Source organism: Micropterus salmoides, unplaced genomic scaffold, assembly GCF_014851395.1.
Source record: "Micropterus salmoides isolate LMB-PRFRI ecotype aquatic unplaced genomic scaffold, ASM1485139v1 Ms_hic_scaffold_10, whole genome shotgun sequence".
Taxonomy (NCBI): Eukaryota; Metazoa; Chordata; class Actinopteri; order Centrarchiformes; family Centrarchidae; genus Micropterus; species Micropterus salmoides.
Genome location: NW_024040041.1, coordinates 15,057,353 through 15,078,923, shown reverse-complemented (window position 1 = coordinate 15,078,923; position 21,571 = coordinate 15,057,353). Strand labels below are relative to the sequence as shown.

At 46.3% G+C, this 21,571-nt stretch overlaps 1 protein-coding gene and 1 long non-coding RNA gene across 2 annotated transcripts in view; both read right to left on the bottom strand.

Moving 5' to 3' along the window:
* LOC119887769 overlaps positions 1-21,571 on the bottom strand; it is a 116,913-nt gene that overhangs the window by 85,230 nt on the left and 10,112 nt on the right. The gene's annotated exons all lie outside the window — the stretch shown is intronic.
* Positions 1,702-4,822, bottom strand: LOC119887827. The gene is made up of 3 exons (XR_005441811.1): positions 4,691-4,822; positions 4,370-4,454; positions 1,702-1,826 (listed from the first exon to the last, which is right to left on the bottom strand). It is a non-coding gene; the product is annotated as an uncharacterized LOC119887827 (long non-coding RNA).

Here is a 21,571-nt window from a genome sequence, read left to right as displayed (position 1 = left end):
ACGTCACAGAGTGCACAGGTTCCCATGGCAGAGAGCACACACAGAGACAGAGCAGCATGTTAGCACGAAATACCACATTTATAGTTGAATCTACTATTTTCTACATTCAATTGAGTTACCCTGGGCCTTAGACACTCCTTTGGGTTTCACAGACACACTTCTACCAGCAGGCCAGACGTTGCAGTAGAACATGCTGTGCTTGTCCCACTTTTCCTTGGTGGTGGTGTAAATACTTGTAACTAAGTAGCCATGTTGGGTCTTCTGTGGGGGGAAGTTAATGCCATCCATATAGATGCCGGCCTTATTTTCAGTTCCCTCTGACCAGGCGATGTAGTAATCCTGCAGCACAGGACCAGAGACCAGACACACCAGAGAGACCTCAGCTCCTTTGCTGATGTCCTCCTCTGGGAGGACATGGACTGTCACGTTTGGCTCACTCCCATCTGAAAGAGACGCCAACAAGGTTCATATATATGCTTTTATTTTTGCTATAAACAGATTATGTGTTGCTGCCTCCCCAGACCTACAGATTACTGTTCTACCAATCAGTCTCCATCACTCAGTAACATACCTCCTTTGTGGACAGTCAGATCTTGAATAACTGGAGTCATATCGTCTCTAATGGCAGAACAGCGCACTTTGTTGACTCTCTGCCACTCAGACAGACTACGAGTCATTGTGCTGGTTTTGCTGTGCTGAATGCCGCTGGACAATGTTGATTCAGCAATGTTGTTGGTCACATCTAGTCCATCAATTTGCCAAGTGATTTGAATTGTATTTAAAATTGTCTTGTCCTGTCCAGTAATGATACACTCCAACTCTGCCTGTTTGTTCTTAAAAATTCCTTTGGCACTGGGTTGGTTCAGAGTTACTGTGGAAGAACCTACATAAAAGAGAACAATGTAGTCAGAACCATTTTTCAACATTTGGACGATTAGACAAACTGTGTCATGGAATTTATGTCAAGATCCAGCATAAACTACTTTATCTCACTATTTAGTGATAACCTTTGTAGCACTGCACCTTTTGAGGCCTTCTTTTTATATTGTGTTTCTCTGTAAGTCACCTCACAGGTATACACAGAGTTACTGTCCCAGTCTGCGTTGTTGACCTTCAGGACACTGACAGCTGAATATAAGTCTCCAGTTTTTTGGATGGGACTTTGAATGTAGTCGTTCAACTCTGCGTCATTCTTTTTCCACTTGAATGAATCAAGTTTTCCATTACCGCCCTCAAGCGTGCACACCAGGGCCTGGGTGCCTTCACTTGGCACTGATAGCAAAGTCACTTTTGGAGGAATAGGCTCTGAACAGGTGAAGGAAAAAGCAGTTATAGTCATTTATTGCGATAGTATTCTGTATCATTCGCCTGCAAAGTGATAAGATGATTGTGCTGTGTGTTTCAGGCAGACAAAGGAAAATGTGAGGGAATAAATATTGCTCTACATTCATTGATAAAAGCAGGATGAATGAGGAGGACATATTGATAAGAAATCATAGACATTAGTAAATTGAAAAATCACATACTTTGCACTTGCAGATTTGTGGGAGATCCGTTGTGATTTACAGAACATTTAAAAGACTTCCTTGAATCCCAGTCAGATTTTGATACTTTGACCAAACTGACTCCTGTATATTTGTTGTTTTTCTCAGCCGGAGGATAATTTTCAGAAGTCAGGGTGGTCCCACTGGCATCGGTCCACTGGAATGTAAGACTCTTTGGGTAGAAGTCGCGTGCAAAACAACCAACAGTGATTTTATCTCCAGACCCAGGTTGGCACTGAACCAAAGGGAACAGAGTGGGTGGTGTTGGTGGTGTGGGTGTTCCTGAGAAAGTGTCAAAACATGTAAATATAAATACAATAGCACAGATGATCAATAGCTTGTCTAAACTCTGACTTCAATTATTGATAAAGAGATTAACATGCTCCTTTGTTATCTTTATGACCATGTAATCACCATGACAATAATATATCCAATCAAACCCTTTATGACCTGCCATAGAACAATTCCGCCAGAGCATATCTAAGTATTTTTTCATGCTGTACTGTCAATCTTTGGATTATTTTCATATGCCATACATCAATACAATCCTTACAACCCCAATTTGAAGGCTATGTATGTAATAAATTACTAATAAATCAATAAATAGCTGAAAATTGCAATAAACATAATAACCTTTGACTGATGAAAGCAAAAAGAGACACAGCTGCCCAAAAATCATTGTAATGAATAATGTCCTATTGATTTTTTTGTTGTTTTTTTAGTTCAGATTTGATCTGAGTTCATACAGTGGCACTAATATGTAATACTGCATATTTACTACTCTTTGATTAAACGTAATTAATCACTTGTTAATTAAATATTTGCCAAGTGTGGCATCGGTCCACTGGAAAGTACACTTTGGGTGGAAGTCAACCAAGAGTAATTTTATCCACAGTCCCAGAGTTACACTAAACCAAAGGGAACAGAGTCGGTGCAGTTCCTTTCAAAGAGGAGATTTGTTAAGTTTAAAATAACAAATGCGCATCAATTTACACAAGCCATGTTTCCATCTAAGTGTCATGCGAATTTTAAGGGGACTTCTGAAATGTTACAAAAATGAAAAAATAACTAAATGTGAAATAGGTGTGTTTCCATCAGTGAGTTTGGAGTGAATAAACCAGGTTACGGCAAGCGTAGCTACGTCAGTAGTTGACGTTAATAAACAAGATATAGGGCCTATGTGTTCCAAAACAGAAGCAAAACCAGTCACATGGAACTGATGGCCACTGATCTTAGAAAAATGGACAGGTCCTCAGGAATGTGTTTCGAGCGGGCAAGTTCCTATAAGCCATCTCTCCGCACATTATGGGAATATTGGGCAAAACGACAGTGGAAACAGCTGATGAGATGTGAGTTACAAGTTCGCTACATCAGAAGTTATTCGGCAAAAGTGATTCCATCTCCCATTTAGCACATTTACTCTTTTTCAACAAAGGCAAAAACCACCTGAAGCGAGCGTAAAAACCTTTTTGCAAAACTGAGGATTTTTTTTTTTAGAATTTTGCCGTCTCCATTAACCTTTTCTAATGCGATACTTCAAAATGCGCAGAAAAACGTTGATGGAAACACTGCTACAGACAATCAATTGCTCATCTATAAACTCAGAATTAAAATATGGAAACCCAAAGTGTTCAGTGTTTAATCATAATAACTACCATACATGTGACATACATACATGAAATTGTGAACTAATTTAAGAAATGATTAAAACATTTAATTAATGCTGAACACTTTGGGTATAATATTAAACACTTTATTTTATCTTTAGAAACATGTAAAGACTGTAACTGCATCAGCATCACTGTAAATATGAAAAAGCCTCATTGTTGTAGGATGTGAGCTTTTCTTAAACAACACTGGGTTGATCTTAAAAAGCTTAAAATACTGTTTTTATAGTACCTAATACAAAAGACTGAATAATAATCTTAATATAATGGATTATATAAATCATCAACAAGTTAGCACTATAACACATTTATTATTATTATTTGTGCTTTTCGTATGCACACAGATAAACAGACCAGAGCTGAGCGTGTTAAAGCAACGGCTTCCACCAACATTCAAAACCACAACTGCTGCTTTGTGGGATCAAGGGTCAATATAATATATAACAATAATAATTAATGTATTAAATTATTTCTGATGATGATTTTATGCTATTTTTAACAGTGAATCAAAAAACCTAAAAATGTTTTTGGGAAGAATTACAGATTGTTGATGTGAAATGATTCCTCTAAAAACCTTAAGTGCAAATGCATACTGTCCTTTAAAAGTCATCCCTGTGGTATTTCAAATTAAATTATATACTATAGCCTACTACGTAACATGCTATATAACACAATGTACTTCATTATATCTTTGTTCAGTGTTCTGTTGTTTAATTGAAACAACGCGTACTGAACTTGTATTTAAACACACAAAGAAAATATATATTACTATGTTGAAGGGAAACTTCTTACAAAACAAAATGTAGGTATGGTGCTGTATGGTATATAATTACTGTTCACAGTAATAAAATGTATTGAATAATAATGTGAATAAAAAGATACAGACATTCATCAGCAGCAATTCTAATCCAACTGAATACATTTTAAAATCAAGTCAAACCACCTCCTGCATTAAGCGATAATTCCAAACAAGAACTTTTTCAAACACTTTCTAAGAAACAGCTGCGTTAAAAACATCTGGCTGCTCTGTTTTCTAGTTTGTCCAACATGAGCATGAACTGAAATAAGACCATGATGTAAACCTCTTCACCAGCAATATTTATATTAATAAAAGAAAAAGAAACTAGTCAGTAAATATATAATTTAAATGTGTCTTACCTGTAGATACTGTGACTTCAGTCCCACGACCCCAGTAGTGAAGTAATCACAGTGCTGCATCTCCACTCACTGCTTGTACAAAAACCTCGTGTACCAGTAAAATGTGTTAAAAGCTCATTAAGTGTATGAAATACACAGAAATCCCAGTCAACATTGGATCCTGGTGTCATCTATGTGGTTTGTGATGATTCTTAATCAGTTCTTTAAGTTAAGATTTACTGGATGGTAACATTTACATCTTGGCATTAACTGTGACTTTAAACTACTAACTTAATACTAAGTACTGATCTTCTTGTTAAAAATGATAAACACAGTAGTTACCTCATATTCCAATGAGAAATACTTTGTCCTGTCCTTTTTTCCATCACAAGAAAGGCAGAGTGTCAGATTATTACTCTTAAGTTTTTGTATGAATATATCACAGTGCCCCCAAGTCATCACAGTGAGTAACCCTAATACAAAAACCAAACACTGTTTCCTACATTGGAGAGTCAGGGGACCTATGTCGTCAGCACTGGGTAAATATAAATATGCAAATATTAAAGTGATCAAAATGATGAATGTTTAAATTAGATTCAAACTTTTTTTAATTTGGTCTTTTTGGCAGCCATCAGTAGATATGAAGGGTCAAGAAGGACTAAGATCATTTTTTTTTTACATATAAAGTTCTGCTCAGTTTCATAAGAAGGGACAATCAACCCGATGGTGTATAAACTCCACTCTTTGTAGTAGAATAGAATTAGGGCACATTTTAAAACAACTTGTATAAAGTGGTTTTACAGAACTTTGTATCAGTGACTGTCACAGTAACATCTGCAGTGGTTTGTGTACAGCTCCTGTACACAAACCACAGGCTTCCTGTATCGCTGAGCCTTTGAGCACAATAATAAACACCCATCTTCAGTCGTCAAGCTGTTCATCTGCAGAAACACCTGGTGCACATCATTGTCCCTGGAAATACTGAAGCGATTCTGGACTGACGTGGAATAAGCTTTAGTGCCTCTGGTCGGGGCAGAAATGAAAGCAACCCACTCCAGTCCTTTTCCTTCAGCTTGTCAGATCCAACTGATATCTGTGCTACCATCTGATGTTCCTGCATAAGTACAGGTCAGTTTGTGGGATTCTCTATGCACTGGATCTCTCTATACTCCTGGACCTTAGTGCTGCTTTTGACACAATTGATCACAACATCATGTTAGACAGACTGAGGCACTGGGTGGGGATCTCTGTTACTGCCTTAGAATGGTTTTCATCCTACCTGACAAATAGGAAGTTTTGCGTGTCTGTAAACAACTATGTCTCATCGTTCTGTCCAGTTAAATATGGTGTTCCTCAGGGGTCGGTCTTAGGACCCATTTTGTTTTCCTTGTATCTGCTTCCCCTTGGACATATTATCCATAAACATGGTATTTCTTTTCATATTTATGCTGATGACACACAAATGTACTTGCCCGTCAGATCCACAAACCCTGGAATGCTGAGTTCACTTAACAACTGCCTTTGTGAAGTTAAAAAATGGATGTCAAATAATTTCCTCCAGCTGAACTCAGACAAAACAGAAATTCTGGTCATTGGGTCCCAGCAGATGGCAAAACAAATACTGCCATCTGCTGGTTCCGTTAACCAGAACAAAGAAATATGACCACATTACCCCTGTGTTAGCTTCTTTACACTGGTCCCCAGTATGTTTTAGAATTGACTTTAAAATTTTATTGATCACTTTTAAAGCTCTTCATGGCCTCTCACCTTGTTATATTTCTGACCTTTTTGTCCCATACACATCAGCATGTACCTTGAGATCCTCGGGCAGAGGTCTGTTGTCTGTTCCAGAGTCTCGACTGAAAACTAAAGGGGACAGAGCGTTTGCTGTCAGGGCCCCGAGACTCTTTCAAGTCCCTTCTTAAAACATACTTTTATAGGAGAGCCTTTCCTGATCTTATTTGACTTCATTTTATCCCTTATATTTTATTCTATTTTACTTATTTTATATTTATCTTAAAAGTGTACTTTAGTCTTTTCAATGTTTTCTTGCTTTTATCTTGTATTGTTTTTGTATTATTGTCTTTTGGGTATTATTGTGATTACACTTGTTAAAGCACTTTGTAACTTGTTTTTGAAAAGTGCTCTACAAGTAAAGATTTTTTATTATTATCATTATTTATCGGTGAAGAGTAGGATTTTGTAGGTGATGCGGAATTTGAACAGGAGCCAGTGAAGCTGAGTGAGGATTGGGGTGATGTGCTGCCACGACCTAGTGTGTGTGAGAACCCTGGCAGCCGAGTTCTGGACATATTGTAGCCTTTCCAGGACCTTGCTGGCTACCCCATACAGGACACCATTACAGTAGTCCAGCATGGATGATAGACTCTGCCACAGAGTCTGAGAGTGATGGTCGAAGTCTGGAGATGTTTTTGAGGTGGTAGAAAGCAGATTTGGTAATATGTTTGACATGTCACTGGAAGGAAAGGGTGGAGTCCAAGATGACACCAAGGTTGCGGACTTCTTGGGATGGAGAGATGGAGCAACCATCCACTTTGAGGAGTAGATCGCCTACCCTCAGGAGCAGCGGCTTGGGAGCTACTACCATTAGCTCCGTTTTGCTGCTATTCAGCTTGAGTAGATTGGATGACATCCATATTTTTATTTCAGTCAGACAGTTAACAAGTGACAGAGGGGGAAGATGAGTGGATGGTTTGGTGCTGATATACAGCTGTGTGTCATCAGCATAACAGTGGAAACTGAGACCATGGTGATGTATTATCTGGCCGAGGGGGAGCAAGCACTGAGCCTCGAGGCACACCTTGTTTGACTGGGGCCAGGGGGGAGCTGGAGGCTCTAAAGGTGACGAACTGTTCCCTATTGGAGAGATATGACTGAAACCAGGAGAGGGCTGAACCAGTGAGGCCAACACATTCAGATACACGGTTGAGAAGGATGGTATGGGACACTGTGTCAAAGGCTGCAGAGAGATCTAGAAGAATGAGGATGCTGATATGTCCAGAATCAGTGGCGATGAGGAGGTCATTAGTGATTTTGATGAGGGCGGTCTCAGTGCTGTGATGTGCTCTGAAGCCAGATTGAAGGGGTTCATAGAGATCATAGTGGGACATGTGTTGATGAAGTTGGGCGACAACTACTCTTTCCAGGATTTTGCTCATGAAGGGAAGGTTGGAGATCGGACGGTAGTTGTTGAGGTCATCCGGGTCCTGTGCTTTTTGAGTATAGGAGTAATGGCAGCTGTGTTTATGATGTCCACCATGATGGGACAGAGGGTAGAGAAGCATGCCTTGACCAAGACAGTAGGCATGTGGTCCAGTGAACAAGATCTTGGCTCTGTTAACCAACTTGACGACTTGAGCCGCGTCCAGAAGGGAGAAGGAGGAGAGGCAGTGCTGTGGCAGGGACGCAGCAGAGTGGGGGGCACCATCATGAGGGTGAGTTGTGGGTAGAGGGTCAGGAGTAGGAGGCAGCAGTTGTTGATGGATAGAGTCCACTTTTTCCACCAGTGGCCTTCATGGAGCGAAGTTCAGTAGTGAAACACGGGGCAGGACGGGAGAAAGAGACAGTCCGGGTCTTGAGGGGAGCAAAAGAGTCCAGGCTGAGAGACAAAGCTGTATTATATTTGGTGACTAGGCCATCCAACCCGGGGTCCGGGGGTTTTGAGGCCAGGTGGGTGCCTACAGTGCTGGCTAGGGATGACGCATTAACAGACTTGATGTTCCTGAATGTGATGGTGCGTTTGAGTTATTGCCTGGGCAGAAGGACTGGAACATAAAAAAGGATGGCACTGTGGTTAGATACAGCTAGATCGAGGCATTGCAGCTGGGAGGGAGTAGTACCAGTGGAGCACACCAGATCCAGTGTGTGACCTTTGGTGTGAGTGGGACCTTTGATGTGCTGAATGATGTTGAGGCAGTCCAATAGTGACAGGAATTCAGCAGCAAACGGACAGCTAAGAGTCCACATGGATATTGAAGTCCCCGAACAGGAGTGTGGATGGAGACGTGGAGCTAATGGAGATGAGTAGCTCTGATAGCTCGGCCATGAAGATGGTGGAGGTTTTTGGGGGGCGATAAACAAGGACCACTTGGAGCTGTGCAGACCCAGCCAATGTGAAACCATCCAGTCAGTGCTACCGGAAGAGATAATCTCAGATTGTTTGTCCGTGGTGGATCACTAGCCGGGGCAGACACCTGATGGCTAGCTGGCATGGGTGAGTAACGTTAGGCTACCGAGCCGCAGTTGTACCGAGCAGTTGGCAATACAGATATTTGCAGATCCAAACACACCTTATCCTAGTTGGCTGGACATTAAACTTAAAGAAGCTTAGTGACTTAGTGGTTTTGTGAAAAACGGCGTGTTGTGAAGTGGCGACACACACGCCAGCGTCCTCACTCACTCGCCTACTCAGGGTAAGCTGGAAGTTTACCTAGCATGGCTTTATATATAAAAATATACCAGTGCTGTTTTCTGTGGGTGGTCAGTGATGTCCAAGCCACCAGATCATAAAGAATGCAATGGTGAGTGAGGACTTTGCATTTGTAATAAAGCGTAGAGATGCATGATACACTGAATCAAGGCTCGGTAACATGGAGGAGGCTGCGTGTATAATATGTCACCATAATCAATCAAAAAGTAGCTTCCACAAGTTTTCCACAAGTTTTTTTTGGCATTGACATTAAAGCTAGATTTATTGTCTGAGGATTTAAAACTGAGGATTTGTAATGACTGAAATCCAGTCTGAAGCTCTTGCACAACCTGTGCTATGGAAGGAGCATGAGTATAAATTACAGTGTCATCAGCATAGAAGTGTATGTTTGCTTGACTGTCCTTACCTAAATCATATATAAAAAGAGAGAACAGAATAGGTCCCAAAATATACCCCTGGGGGACCCCTTTAGATATCTCAAGAAACTCAGATTTGTGGCCTTCTGCATGGACACACTGAGTCCGATCTACAAAATAGTTTCTAAACCATTTAACAGCATTAGAACAGAAACCAGCATCCCTAAGTTTGTTTAGCAACAATTCATGATCCACAGAATCAAACGCCTTGGATAGATTTACAAATAAGGCAGCGCAATGCTGTTTCCTGTCTAAGGCACCAATAAGATCATTTATTACCACCATAGCAGCAGAAATGGTACTGTGGCCAGTTCAAAAACCAGATTGAAAATTGTTTAAAATATTATTATCAAGTAAAAACTGTTTTAACTGTAAATTTACCTGGGATTCAAGGAACTTAGCCAGGATTGAGAGGGCGGTAGTTGTTTAGCTCTGAGCGGGTCCCCACCTTTAAATAAGCGGAGAACATAGGCAGCTTTCCAGATTTGGGGTATTGAATTGGACATAAGACTCTAAAAATGTGAGTAATAGACTCAGCAATAACATCTGCCGCCACCTTTAGAAGACAAGGATCCAGATTGTCGGGACCTGCAGATTTTTTTGTGGTCAGTGCCTTTCAGAGCTTTACAAACTTGAGCAACTGAAATAGTTTTAAAATCAAACAAATCCAGATTTCTATCAGTTGCAGTGGTGACAGAACATGGGACAGGTGCATTTACATTTGAGCTGTCAAATGCAGACCCAACATAGATAAATTGTTTGTTTAACTGACTGACCATAGCAGCTTTATCCTTTATTTCATCTGAGCCAATCGGAATGTGTTCAGTGAGGCTTGAAGCAACATGTGTACCTGACATAGATTTAATTACTTTCCAGAATTTTGAGGGGTTATTTAGATTCTCTGTAACTGTCTTCAGATAAAACTCTGATTTGGAATTTCTTATCATCAAGGTGCACTTGTTCCTTAGGGTTCAAAACGTAGTCCGATCAGCAGAAGAGTTTGAAAATCTAGCTTGGGCCCACAATATATTTCTTAAAAGAATTAGCTCTGAAAGACTAGTCTGAGAACCAGGGATTTTCCCTACCACTGATCCTAAACTTTTTAATCAGAAAATGTTTATTAGAGATAGACAGAAAAATTGAGTGAAAATATTCCCATGCCAATATACAGAATCAGAGTTACTCTGTTAAGATCTCTATGATATAAATCATGCAGGAAAGCCTGCTCTTGAAAACTTTATAAATATATTTCAAAAATGAACCAGGGTTTTACATTGGGTATTTTTGTATTCCTGACACAAGCAATTGCACAGTTGCTGTGTTTCCTCATTACCATTGCTTCCCTGTGTGTTCCATGTAAAGCCATTGCTGGGATCAGTATTACAAACGCAGTTTCATTACAGAAAAACAAGGGGCACCTGCCACAGCGGGGGCCACACCCGTCGGGGGCCCGACAAAGACAGGCCTGATGGTGTGCCAGTGGTGGTATATCATAACTTAAAACATGTTTTCAGAAAAGTATTAAGATTGAAACCAATGGACATTATAATAAGCTCCCTACTATTGGAATCAGTGTGAACAGTGTAGTGATCAGCCAGTGTAGATTGGTTCATTTTATATCAAATAAATTTGGAGATCCCAAATACTTTCTCTCTCCCTGAGAGAAAGAAAAGGAGAGTGTGTGTTGAGAAGAAATCCGCTTGACACTGTTCTTGATCATAAAAGTTTATTACATCAAGGAGTTCAGCATCAATTACAAGCTCTGCAGCAGCAGAGACCCAGCCCGATGACCACTCTGTCTCTCTGTACATCAAACATAGCTTATATAGGACATGTTTAGGTATCTGCTAAAAACCATATAAGGGTCTGAGTCTGCAAACTAAGGCTCCAATCCATATAAGGGCACAGTACTGTAGGATAAGTGTAAACATCTGTTAGACACCATAGAAGGGTTCAGTCCCTACATAAACACTAATCACTACTCCCCCCTAACACGGGGTCAGAGGTCAAATTCTATAGAAGGGTTCACTCTCTACATAACCATCAATCACTACTCCCCCCTTAAGAGTTCACTGACCCTCTGTCCAGCTGCTAGAGTCAAATGCACATATGTTATACACCACATATTCTTACTGTATAAAGTCACCTGTTTCTTCACTGGCTCTTTGTCTTACACTCTGCAGACTGGTTGCACTCTGTATGCCTGTTTGACCCTTTGCAAAGAATAAAACACTTAAAAGACGTCTGGATTGGACTCTTTATTTCAGAAGACTCACTAAAGGACATATTTCCATTTCACTCTTCACACCCAGATGGGAATTGATGAGAAACTCCGGAGAAAGGACACAGTCCACATTCCTTTGTGTGAACAAAGGAATACTGTCTCCTCAAAACTCAAAGCATTACCTTGTTTAATTAAATAATCGTTGTTAAGTTACTTAACAGGTCTCTCCACTCCATTTGAGTAGTTATATTACTGTGTTGTTGCTATTGAAAAGAAGAATCCATATAAGTTAATTTCGCAGTGTTTTAATTTTCAGCAATGAGTGATGTTTTTAACTACTGCTTTATTTCCAGCTCCTTCTGACCTCTTATACTTAGAAATGATATATACCGAAATGTTATCCTGTGTTAAATAATTAATTTCCCCAGCTCCTGAGCAAATGATTGTTTAAAGAAATAATCATTTGCTATCTTCAGTCTCCTCATGGAACCAGAGTTCTCCCAAGAGGACAAAATAAGTATTACATCCCATCATTCTGAAATGTGGGTCCAGAGTATAACTGGATCAAAATGGCCTGCGGAAAGACATGTCCTGGTTTCTCTATAGTGTCCGAGGGTTTTTTGGAGTTTTAGTGGACCCAAAGATTGCTATGGACCTGAATACAGACTAGCTAGAGAGTGTACTTGTTACGGGGTGTGGTGTGTTGGACAGAGAGGACCCAAATGCTGCACTCAGAGGGAAGGGGGTTTATTGGGGGAAAAAAGGGTGAGAGGGACTGGAGTGGAGGGAGAGGAGGACGTCGGGGAAGTACTGGCACGGGGAACCAAGGAGACAGGGGGCCAGGGAGCCGGGGAACACGGGCCGAGGAAGCGAGGAGAGGCAGGGGAACAGGGAGGACGCCGAGAGGGAGGTCCGAAGGGGAGTGGGCCAGTGGATGAGCCCAGCCGAGCGGAGGACGAGGGTGAGTGTACCTGGGAGGGAAACAAACAGAGAGACAAGGTTAGGGGGAGACAATGACAAGGCACAGGGTAAGTTTGAAAAAACAAGAAACAAGGAAGCCTGAACACAGGAGTGGCACCAGGTATGGAGCAACGACGATCAAGCAAGGATGATGTGGAGAACCGGGGTTGAAATACAGGCTGGGATGAGGTTGATTACTGGCAGGTGTGGCAGGCTGACGAGGTGGATGATGGGTTGCAGGTGCAGGTAGTTGGCTGGGCTCAGGAGCAGAGGGAGAGAGAGCACACGGGGGAGAAAACACAGAGAGGCGGGCAGAGAACAGGAAACCAAGGGAAAAAGCAGAAAACTGATAAAAAGGAGGAAAAACCAGGACACTCACCGTCAGCCGGGCTGCCACCACAACAGGGCCCCCTCCTCAATGGACGCCTCCCGGCGGCCTTCCTGTAGGACAGGGGGTTCGGCAGGCGAACACGGGGGGGAAGATGTCGTACTGGGGTCCGGCTGATGGGGGTCCAGGGTCCAAAACCAAACTGGGAATACAGGGAGGGCTTCAGGACAGGGAAGAGTTAGGGGAACAGGCAGGGCAGAACTGGAAGCTCAGGGCTAGACAGGGTGCCAGAGGGTAGCGCTGGGGGACCAGGGGGTTCGGGCGGAACAGGGGGACCAAGGGGTTCGGGCGGACGTCCCGAGGGCGGAACAGAGGGACCAAGGGGTTCGGGCGGGCGTCCCGAGGGCGGAACAGAGGGACCAAGGGGTTCGGGCGGGCGTCCCGAGGGCGGAACAGAGGGACCAAGGGGTTCGGGCGGAACAGAGGGACCAAGGGGTCCGGGCGGACGTCCCGAGGGCGAAACAGAGGGACCAAGGGGTTCAGGGGGGTCAGGTTGGTCCGACGGGCAGCCCGAGGGCGGACAGGGGGAGCCAGGAAGTTCAGGGGAGCAGGGTTGGTCCGACAGGCAGCCCGAGGGCGGACAGGGGGAGCCAGGAAGTTCAGGGGAGCAGGGTTGGTCCGACGGGCAGCCCGAGGGCGGACAGGGGGAGCCAGGAAGTTCAGGGGGGCAAGTCGAATGCAGAGCAGGAGAGCCAGGAGGGTCCGGCGGGACAGGGGAGCCCGAGGGCAGACCAGGGGAGCCAGGAGGGTCCGGCGGGCGGCCCGAGGGCGGACAGGGGGAGCCAGGAGGTTCAGGGGGGCAAGTCGAATGCAGAGCAGGAGAGCCAGGAGGGTCCGGCGGGACAGGGGAGCCCGAGGGCAGACCAGGGGAGCCAGGAGGGTCCGGCGGGCGGCCCGAGGGCGGACCAGGGGAGCCAGAGGGCGGACCAGGGAAGCCAGGGGGGTCCGGCGGGCGGCCCGAGGGCGGGCCAGGGGGGCCCGGCGGGCGGTCCGAGGGCGGGCCAGGGGAGCCAGAGGGCGGACCAGGGAAGCCAGGGGGGTCCGGCGGGCGGCCCGAGGGCGGACCAGGGGAGCCCGGCGGGCGGCCCGAGGGCGGACCAGGGGAGCCCGGCGGGCGGCCCGAGGGCGGACCAGGGAAGCCAGGAGGGTCCGGCGGACCAGGGGAGCCAGGAGGGTCCGGCGGACCAGGAGGGTCCGGCGGGCGGCCCGAGGGCGGACCAGGGGAGCCAGAGGGCGGACCAGGGGAGCCAGGAGGGTCCGGCGGGCGGCCCGAGGGCGGACCAGGGGAGCCAGGAGGGTCCGGCGGGCGGCCCGAGGGCGGACCAGGGGAGCCAGGAGGGTCCGGCGGGCGGCCCGAGGGCGGACCAGGGGAGCCAGGAGGGTCCGGCGGGCGGCCCGAGGGCGGACCAGGGGAGCCAGGAGGGTCCGGCGGGCGGCCCGAGGGCGGACCAGGGGAGCCAGGAGGGTCCGGCGGGCGGCCCGAGGGCGGACCAGGGGAGCCAGGAGGGTCCGGCGGGCGGCCCGAGGGCGGACCAGGGGAGCCAGGAGGGTCCGGCGGGCGGCCCGAGGGCGGACCAGGGGAGCCAGGAGGGTCCGGCGGGCGGCCCGAGGGCGGACCAGGGGAGCCAGGAGGGTCCGGCGGGCGGCCCGAGGGCGGACCAGGGGAGCCAGGAGGGACCGGCGGACCAGGGGAGCCAGGAGGGTCCGGCGGACCAGGGGAGCTCGGTGGGCGGCCCGAGGGCGGACCAGGGGAGTCTGGAGGGCGGCCCGAGGGCTGGGCTAGGGGGCGAGACGACCTCTCCAGAGGCCGGGGAGCCGGGCAGGGAGCCGGGCGTGGCGACCTCACCAGAGGCCGGGGAGCAAGGCGAGACAAGCCAGAGAGTTCGGGCGGGCGGCCCGAGGGATGGACTAGGGGGCGAGACGACCTCTCCAGAGGCCGGGGAGCCGGGCAGGGAGCCGGGCAGGGAGCCGGGCGTGGCGACCTCACCAGAGGCCGGGGAGCCGGGCGTGGCGGCCTCACCAGAGGCCGGGGAGCCGGGCGTGGCGGCCGGGAAGCCGGGCGTGGCGGCCTCTCCAGAGGCCGGGGAGCAAGGCGAGACAAGCCAGAGAGTTCGGGCGGGCGGCCCGAGGGACGGGCTAGGGGGCGAGACGACCTCTCCAGAAGCCGGGGAGCAAGGCGAGACAAGCCAGAGAGTTCGGGCGGGCGGCCCGAGGGAAGGGCTAGGGGGCGAGACGACCTCTCCTGAGGCCGGGGAGCCGGGCGTGGCAGCCGGGGAGCCGGGCGTGGCGACCTCACTAGAGGCCGGGGAGCCGGGTGAGACAAGCCAGAGAGTTCGGGCGGGCGGCCCGAGGGACGGGCTAGGGGGCGAGACGACCTCTCTAGAGGCCGGGGAGCCGGGCGTGGCGGCCTCTCCAGAGGCCGGGGAGCCGGGCGTGGCGGCCTCTCCAGAGGCCGGGGAGCCGGGCGTGGGGCTGGCAGCGCGACAGCAGCGGGGGGAGTCAGGGATGAGGCTGCTGGGCTGAGGGCCTCGGTGCGAGGAACAGGGGTCGGCCGGACCACCGGCGGGGCTGAGGCCGGTCCGTCCGCCAACAGAACACGAGGAGCAGGGGTCGGCCGGACCACCGGCGGGGCTGAAGCCGGTCCGTCCGCCAACAGAACACGAGGAGCAGGGGTCGGCCGGACCACCGGCGGGGCTGAAGCCGGTCCGTCCGCCAACAGAACACGAGGAGCAGGGGTCGGCCGGACCACCGGCGGTGCTGTAGCCGGTCCGTCCGCCAACAGAACACGAGGAGCAGGGGTCGGCCGGACCACCGGCGGGGCTGAAGCCGGTCCGTCCGCCAACAGAACACGAGGAGCAGTGGCCCTAAGGGGGGGATCGGGGGGGCCAGGCTGGGGGCTAGCGGCGCTAGCAGGCTGAGGGACAGGCTGGGGATCGGGGCAAACTGGCTGGGGATCAGGAGGAACTGACTGGAGGCTAGCGGCGCCCGCCGCTAGAGGGACAGGCAGGGGACCAGCGGGCCGCATGCTAAGCCCAGCAAGAAGAGCACCGGGGGAATTCAGGGCCGATCGCAGGGCTTCCTTGAGGCGACCCACCTCCCAAAGCAGCTCAGCCATGCCTGGAGTACGCAGTAGGCGCGGTTGTTGACCCAGAGCCCTCTCGAAGCCGACTAGCGCGTCCAGCCTCTTGTGCCAATCCTCCACCCTTAAGTCCCCGAGAAGACTGTCCGCGAGGGTCCTCACCTGGCAGAGATCCTCTGTGGAGGGGCTAACGGCCGCCAGGCCCACCTCCGGTCCGGTCCAGCAGTCTCCGAGCTCTGGCCGAGGTAACGGACCAGATGCAGACACCGGCAGGGGCGCGCTTAGGGGCTCCTTGGCGGGGGGAAGGGCCAGGGCGTGGAGGAAGCTGGCATCCCATGGTGGGATGAAATCCCTCAGGCGAGGCTCAGCCCACAGCAGCTGTTGGGCCCTGGCGCGGAAAGCCTTCTTCAGGCCGTCATTTATGGCTCCCTTCCACAGCTCTTTGAGCTTGAGGAAGTCCCGGAGCCAGGACTCAAATTCCAAGGAGTCGGTGGAGAGGGGGGAGGGTGAGTGAGCTGGGTCCATGCGTGGCTTGATCGTTCTGTTACGGGGTGTGGTGTGTGGACAGAGAGGACCCAAATGCTGCACTCAGAGGGAAGGGGGTTTATTGGGGGAAAAAAGGGTGAGAGGGACTGGAGTGGAGGGAGAGGAGGACGTCGGGGAAGTACTGGCACGGGGAACCAAGGAGACAGGGGGCCAGGGAGCCGGGGAACACGGGCCGAGGAAGCGAGGAGAGGCAGGGGAACAGGGAGGACGCCGAGAGGGAGGTCCGAAGGGGAGTGGGCCAGTGGATGAGCCCAGCCGAGCGGAGGACGAGGGTGAGTGTACCTGGGAGGGAAACAAACAGAGAGACAAGGTTAGGGGGAGACAATGACAAGGCACAGGGTAAGTTTGAAAAAACAAGAAACAAGGAAGCCTGAACACAGGAGTGGCACCAGGTATGGAGCAACGACGATCAAGCAAGGATGATGTGGAGAACCGGGGTTGAAATACAGGCTGGGATGAGGTTGATTACTGGCAGGTGTGGCAGGCTGACGAGGTGGATGATGGGTTGCAGGTGCAGGTAGTTGGCTGGGCTCAGGAGCAGAGGGAGAGAGAGCACACGGGGGAGAAAACACAGAGAGGCGGGCAGAGAACAGGAAACCAAGGGAAAAAGCAGAAAACTGATAAAAAGGAGGAAAAACCAGGACACTCACCGTCAGCCGGGCTGCCACCACAACAGTACTTCTCTTATTATTCTCTTTTCAAAATAATTGTAACTCAATTATTTTCCATTTTACTCTTTAACCCAGATTGTACACTGCACTGTAACTTTTACTGTCCTGTTTTACCCTATTTATTGTTTATTGTCTTGACAAAAAACAAATTCGTCTCCTTCACACACTCCTTGGTATACAGATCAACTTCATCACCTTATCGGGAAGAATTACAGATCAGTTGATGTGAAATGATTCATCTTAAAGCTTACAGTGCAAATGCATACAGTCCTTAAAAGGTGCCCCCGTGGTATTTCAAAAGAAATATTTTAAGTAAAAAATTTACTATATAGCCTACTACATACATATACAATTGCACTTCATTATGTCTTTGTTCAATGTTCAGTTGTTAAATTGAAACACATACTGACCCTGTATCTATATATTACTGTTGGAGCTACTCCGTGTTTTGTAATTTCGTTTAATATTTAAATATTAATTTATTTTGTTGCTGCATTAAAAACATCTGTCTGCTGTTTTCTAGTTTGTCCAACATCAGTATAAAGCTAAATAAGACCATGAGTTAAACTTCTCCACCAATAATCACATTCATAAAATACCAAGAAATTAGTCAATAAATATATAATAATAGGTCATTTAAATGTGTCTTACCTGAAGATACTGCAACTTCAGTCCCAATACCCTTGATGTCAAAAGCAGCATCACAGTGCTGCATCTCCACTCACTGCTCGTAAAAAACAAACAAAAAATTGTTAAAAGCTCATTAAGTGCATGAAATATACAGAAATCCTGGTGTGTAGATTCTTTTCCTTTCCTTTCTTTAATCCGTGTGTGCTGTTTGGGTCTGTCGGACCCGTTATCAATGTGTACCAAAAGAAACATGATGCAATTTATAATTATTTAAACCTCAGACAGCTGATTCTATTTTCTTTGAAGAACAAAAAATAACGCATTTGCAATTACTTCACACTGTACAATCCCCTACACTTTAACGTTAGACCTGCGGGTAAAAAAAGTGTGGAGGTGCTGTGTCCCTTCACTCTGTCATCCCCCTACTATTCACACAAGGTTACAACATTTTTACATTTCAAGCACATTCCTGCACATTTCGCCCTCTGTCTTGCAGGAACCCTACTATATGTTCTCTCACCTGAAAAGTGGCGGCGGAACACAACAAATCATCTTGTGGGGCTCTGTATCGCAGTCAATGAAATTGCCAAAAAGGATAGCTGATCTGAGGGGCTTCCTGGTAAACCAACACAGTGAAACCCTAATACATAAACCAAACCCCGTTTCCTGCACTGGAGAGTCAGGGGACCTGTGTCGTCGGCAGTTGGTAAGAATAAAATAACTGTCAAATATAACTATAACTATAAAATTTGTGAGGTGGATGGATTATCTTAGCAAAGGAGAAATGCTCACTAATACAGCTTTTGAAAGATTTGTGAGCAATATTTGAGAGAAACAGGCCTTTTGTGTACATAGAGAGTCTCAGATGTTTGAGTTCAGATCATGATGAATGGGGGCAAAAACAAAAGTGTTGAGTTTATAATTTTGTTCAGTGTATATATATGTTTTTAAAGTATATTGACACAACACCGTACCAATCCACTAATTAAAAAAATCTTTTATTATGATCATAATCTTGGTCATATTTAAACTGTCGTTGTTGAGGGACTTGATGAACCCTGAATATATTCAAATGAAAATAAACAATTGATAATAATTTGAATCACAATAATTATTGTTGTTATAAATTTGATTAATAAATCAAATCAATGATGAATGTTAAAATTTTATTTGAGGTTTGTTTAATTTGGTCTTTTTTTCAGCCATCAGTAGATATGAGGGATGAGGAAAGACAAAGATAGTTTTTTGTAATTATTCTTAAAGATAGAGTTCTGCCTCATAAGAAGAGATGATCAACCTGATGGTGTATAAACGCTACTCTTTGTTTCAGTTTAGGGCAAGTTAATAATAGTAATAATAATAAGTCTCTATTGCAGCAGAGGAAACTAAAATCTCAAAGTCCTGGCAAAACATTTCTGGACTAACTGAGTAAGGGAACAAAACTTTTATGTTCTACAATGACAGTATTTTACTAATGGTGCAAACATAGAACTATTTTCATCTAGGCCAAATTACAAAAGGGAAGTTTGCATCCAATTTGATTATTTATTCATACTATTTAAGAGATAGTTCTGACGTTCAAATTGTTTTCGTCAGATGTTATTTTCCACTCCACTGCATGAAAACAGGAAAAAGATTGGTTGCACTTCATAATAACTACACACTTTAAAGCATTAGTTAAGTATTAGTGAATACGGAATTCATCATTTATATTTGTTCATACGTTAATACATATTAGTAAGTCATTTATAAACATAGTTATACATGTTGTATTCTTTATTGTTAAGCTCATCTATAATGTGCTTAATAATTGTATTTTCATACTTTATACATGATCGGTTCACTATTACTATATAAATGAAGTATTATTTTAATGACAAACCATTTATATATAAATTGTTAATGCTTCATAAGATAATTTGGAAAGTTTAAAAAAAATTATGACATAGGTTAACTGCCTGTTTTTTTTATACTTTCCCGAGAAAGAATATAAACAATCTCAGCATAACGCCTAAATCTACCAGTGGCAAAGCCCAAAGGATGCTACTAAGACTACCAGAAAGATGCCCCAGCTAACTTTACGGCATGGGTAAAAGCCTCACCGTTACAGGCCTGGTACCGTTTCTCTGAGACAGATCATCTATCACTACCAGCTCATCAATGATGTGCTTAATGACTGTATTTGACAAAAAGTGTTATTCCAAACCATACATATGCGGCCATGGTTCATACGATCATGTAGAACATTTAAGGAAATTATTTAACAAGTATTTTCTATCTAGGCCATACAAAACATTACAAATGAGATTGAAAAAAGTCTCAGTTAGGCTTCCTAAGTCTCAGCTTTATTACGGCCTCGGTTAACACCCCTTTAGTGTCGTTTTTGGACGTCTCGGTGGTCAAGTTAGCAACAGTAAACATGTAACATCCGGTCAAGGTAGCAACAATAACTACGCAACGTCCGGTTACGCTTTCAAAAAAAAGTGAAAGTATGTTTTTTTTTACGCTTGGCATCCAGTAGTCACTGCCGTGTGCGCTCACTTTAGCGCCAGACCGCATGGAGGGTGATGACCCGTGACCGAAAGGAGCTCGTAATGCTTTTAGACATGAACGTCGGGTTAGGGCGCAGGATAGCCGAGCTGCCGTCGCCCTGAATCCTGAGGCACGACGGAGCCACAGAGAGGGCAGCCATATCGCTGACCCTCTTGGCCGATGTCAGAGCCAGGAGCAAGGCGACCTTAGCCGAAAGGAATCTCAGGTCCGCCGTCTCCAAAGGCTCGAACGGTGCTTGGGTTAGCACGCGTAAAACCAGCGCCCAAATCACACTGTGGGGCAACAGGTCACGTCACCGGCCTGCGCCTTCGCACCCCTCTATGACAGCGCTTTACCAGGGGGTGGGAGAATACAGTCCTGTCCCCGAAGCCCTCGTGACAGGATGAAATGGCGGCAGTGTAGGTTTTAACCGTTATGAACAGCAGCCCCCTGTCCATGAGCTGCTGGAGAAACGAAAGCACCGCCAGCAGAGGACAGGCAACCGGGTCCGTCCCCTGGTCCAGACACCAGCGTTGGAAAGCCGACCATTTAGAGGAGTAAGAGGACTGAGTGGAGGCCACACGGGCCCAGAAGCGGGTCTTAAGTGTAAAGACACCATCACTCGGGATTTTTGAATGCCGAAGGAGTTTTTTCCCCCTGGAAACTCCGGTGAGTAAAGTTTGTAACCTTTAGGAGAGAGCTAAAAGTGCAGCGTGATGCTAGCTTAAATGGGTGGGTTAAAACCATATTACTGTAAGTTAAAAGCAGTCGTGAACTGTTCAACAGTATTTTGTTGTGTCGTGATTTCAAACTAATCTCTGGAGGTACTTTTGGAGGTATTTTTATTTACAGTAATTATGACAATACATGTTAAAGATAATTTCCTTGACTAAAATGTGTAAACTCTGTTCAGTATTTTTTGGTTGTAATTTGATGAAATGTAATGTTAAGAGATGGAGAAATTTAATTAATTCATAGTAGTGATGTCTTGCTTAAATGCTACCTGGTAAAGTTATAAATCTTTGGTTACGTTATAACAATGTAAAACTTAAGAAGAGTCCCTAGACAACAGGGTGATAATATTGAGTTTTGACAAACAGGATGAGATCTTATTTGAAGAACACTGACTGTGATGATTTATCTGATTTATTCTGCACTATATGTGCAGACTGGTTCTTGAGACCAGAGATGATGCACCCTGTATGATGAGATCGGACCACGGTGTGGTCAGCTGCTTCTGATCCCATTCAACAGGACTGACACATCAGACAATGGCAGATAAGAAAGATCCACCACACGTTTATTATCCTGCCCAGGTAGAGATACA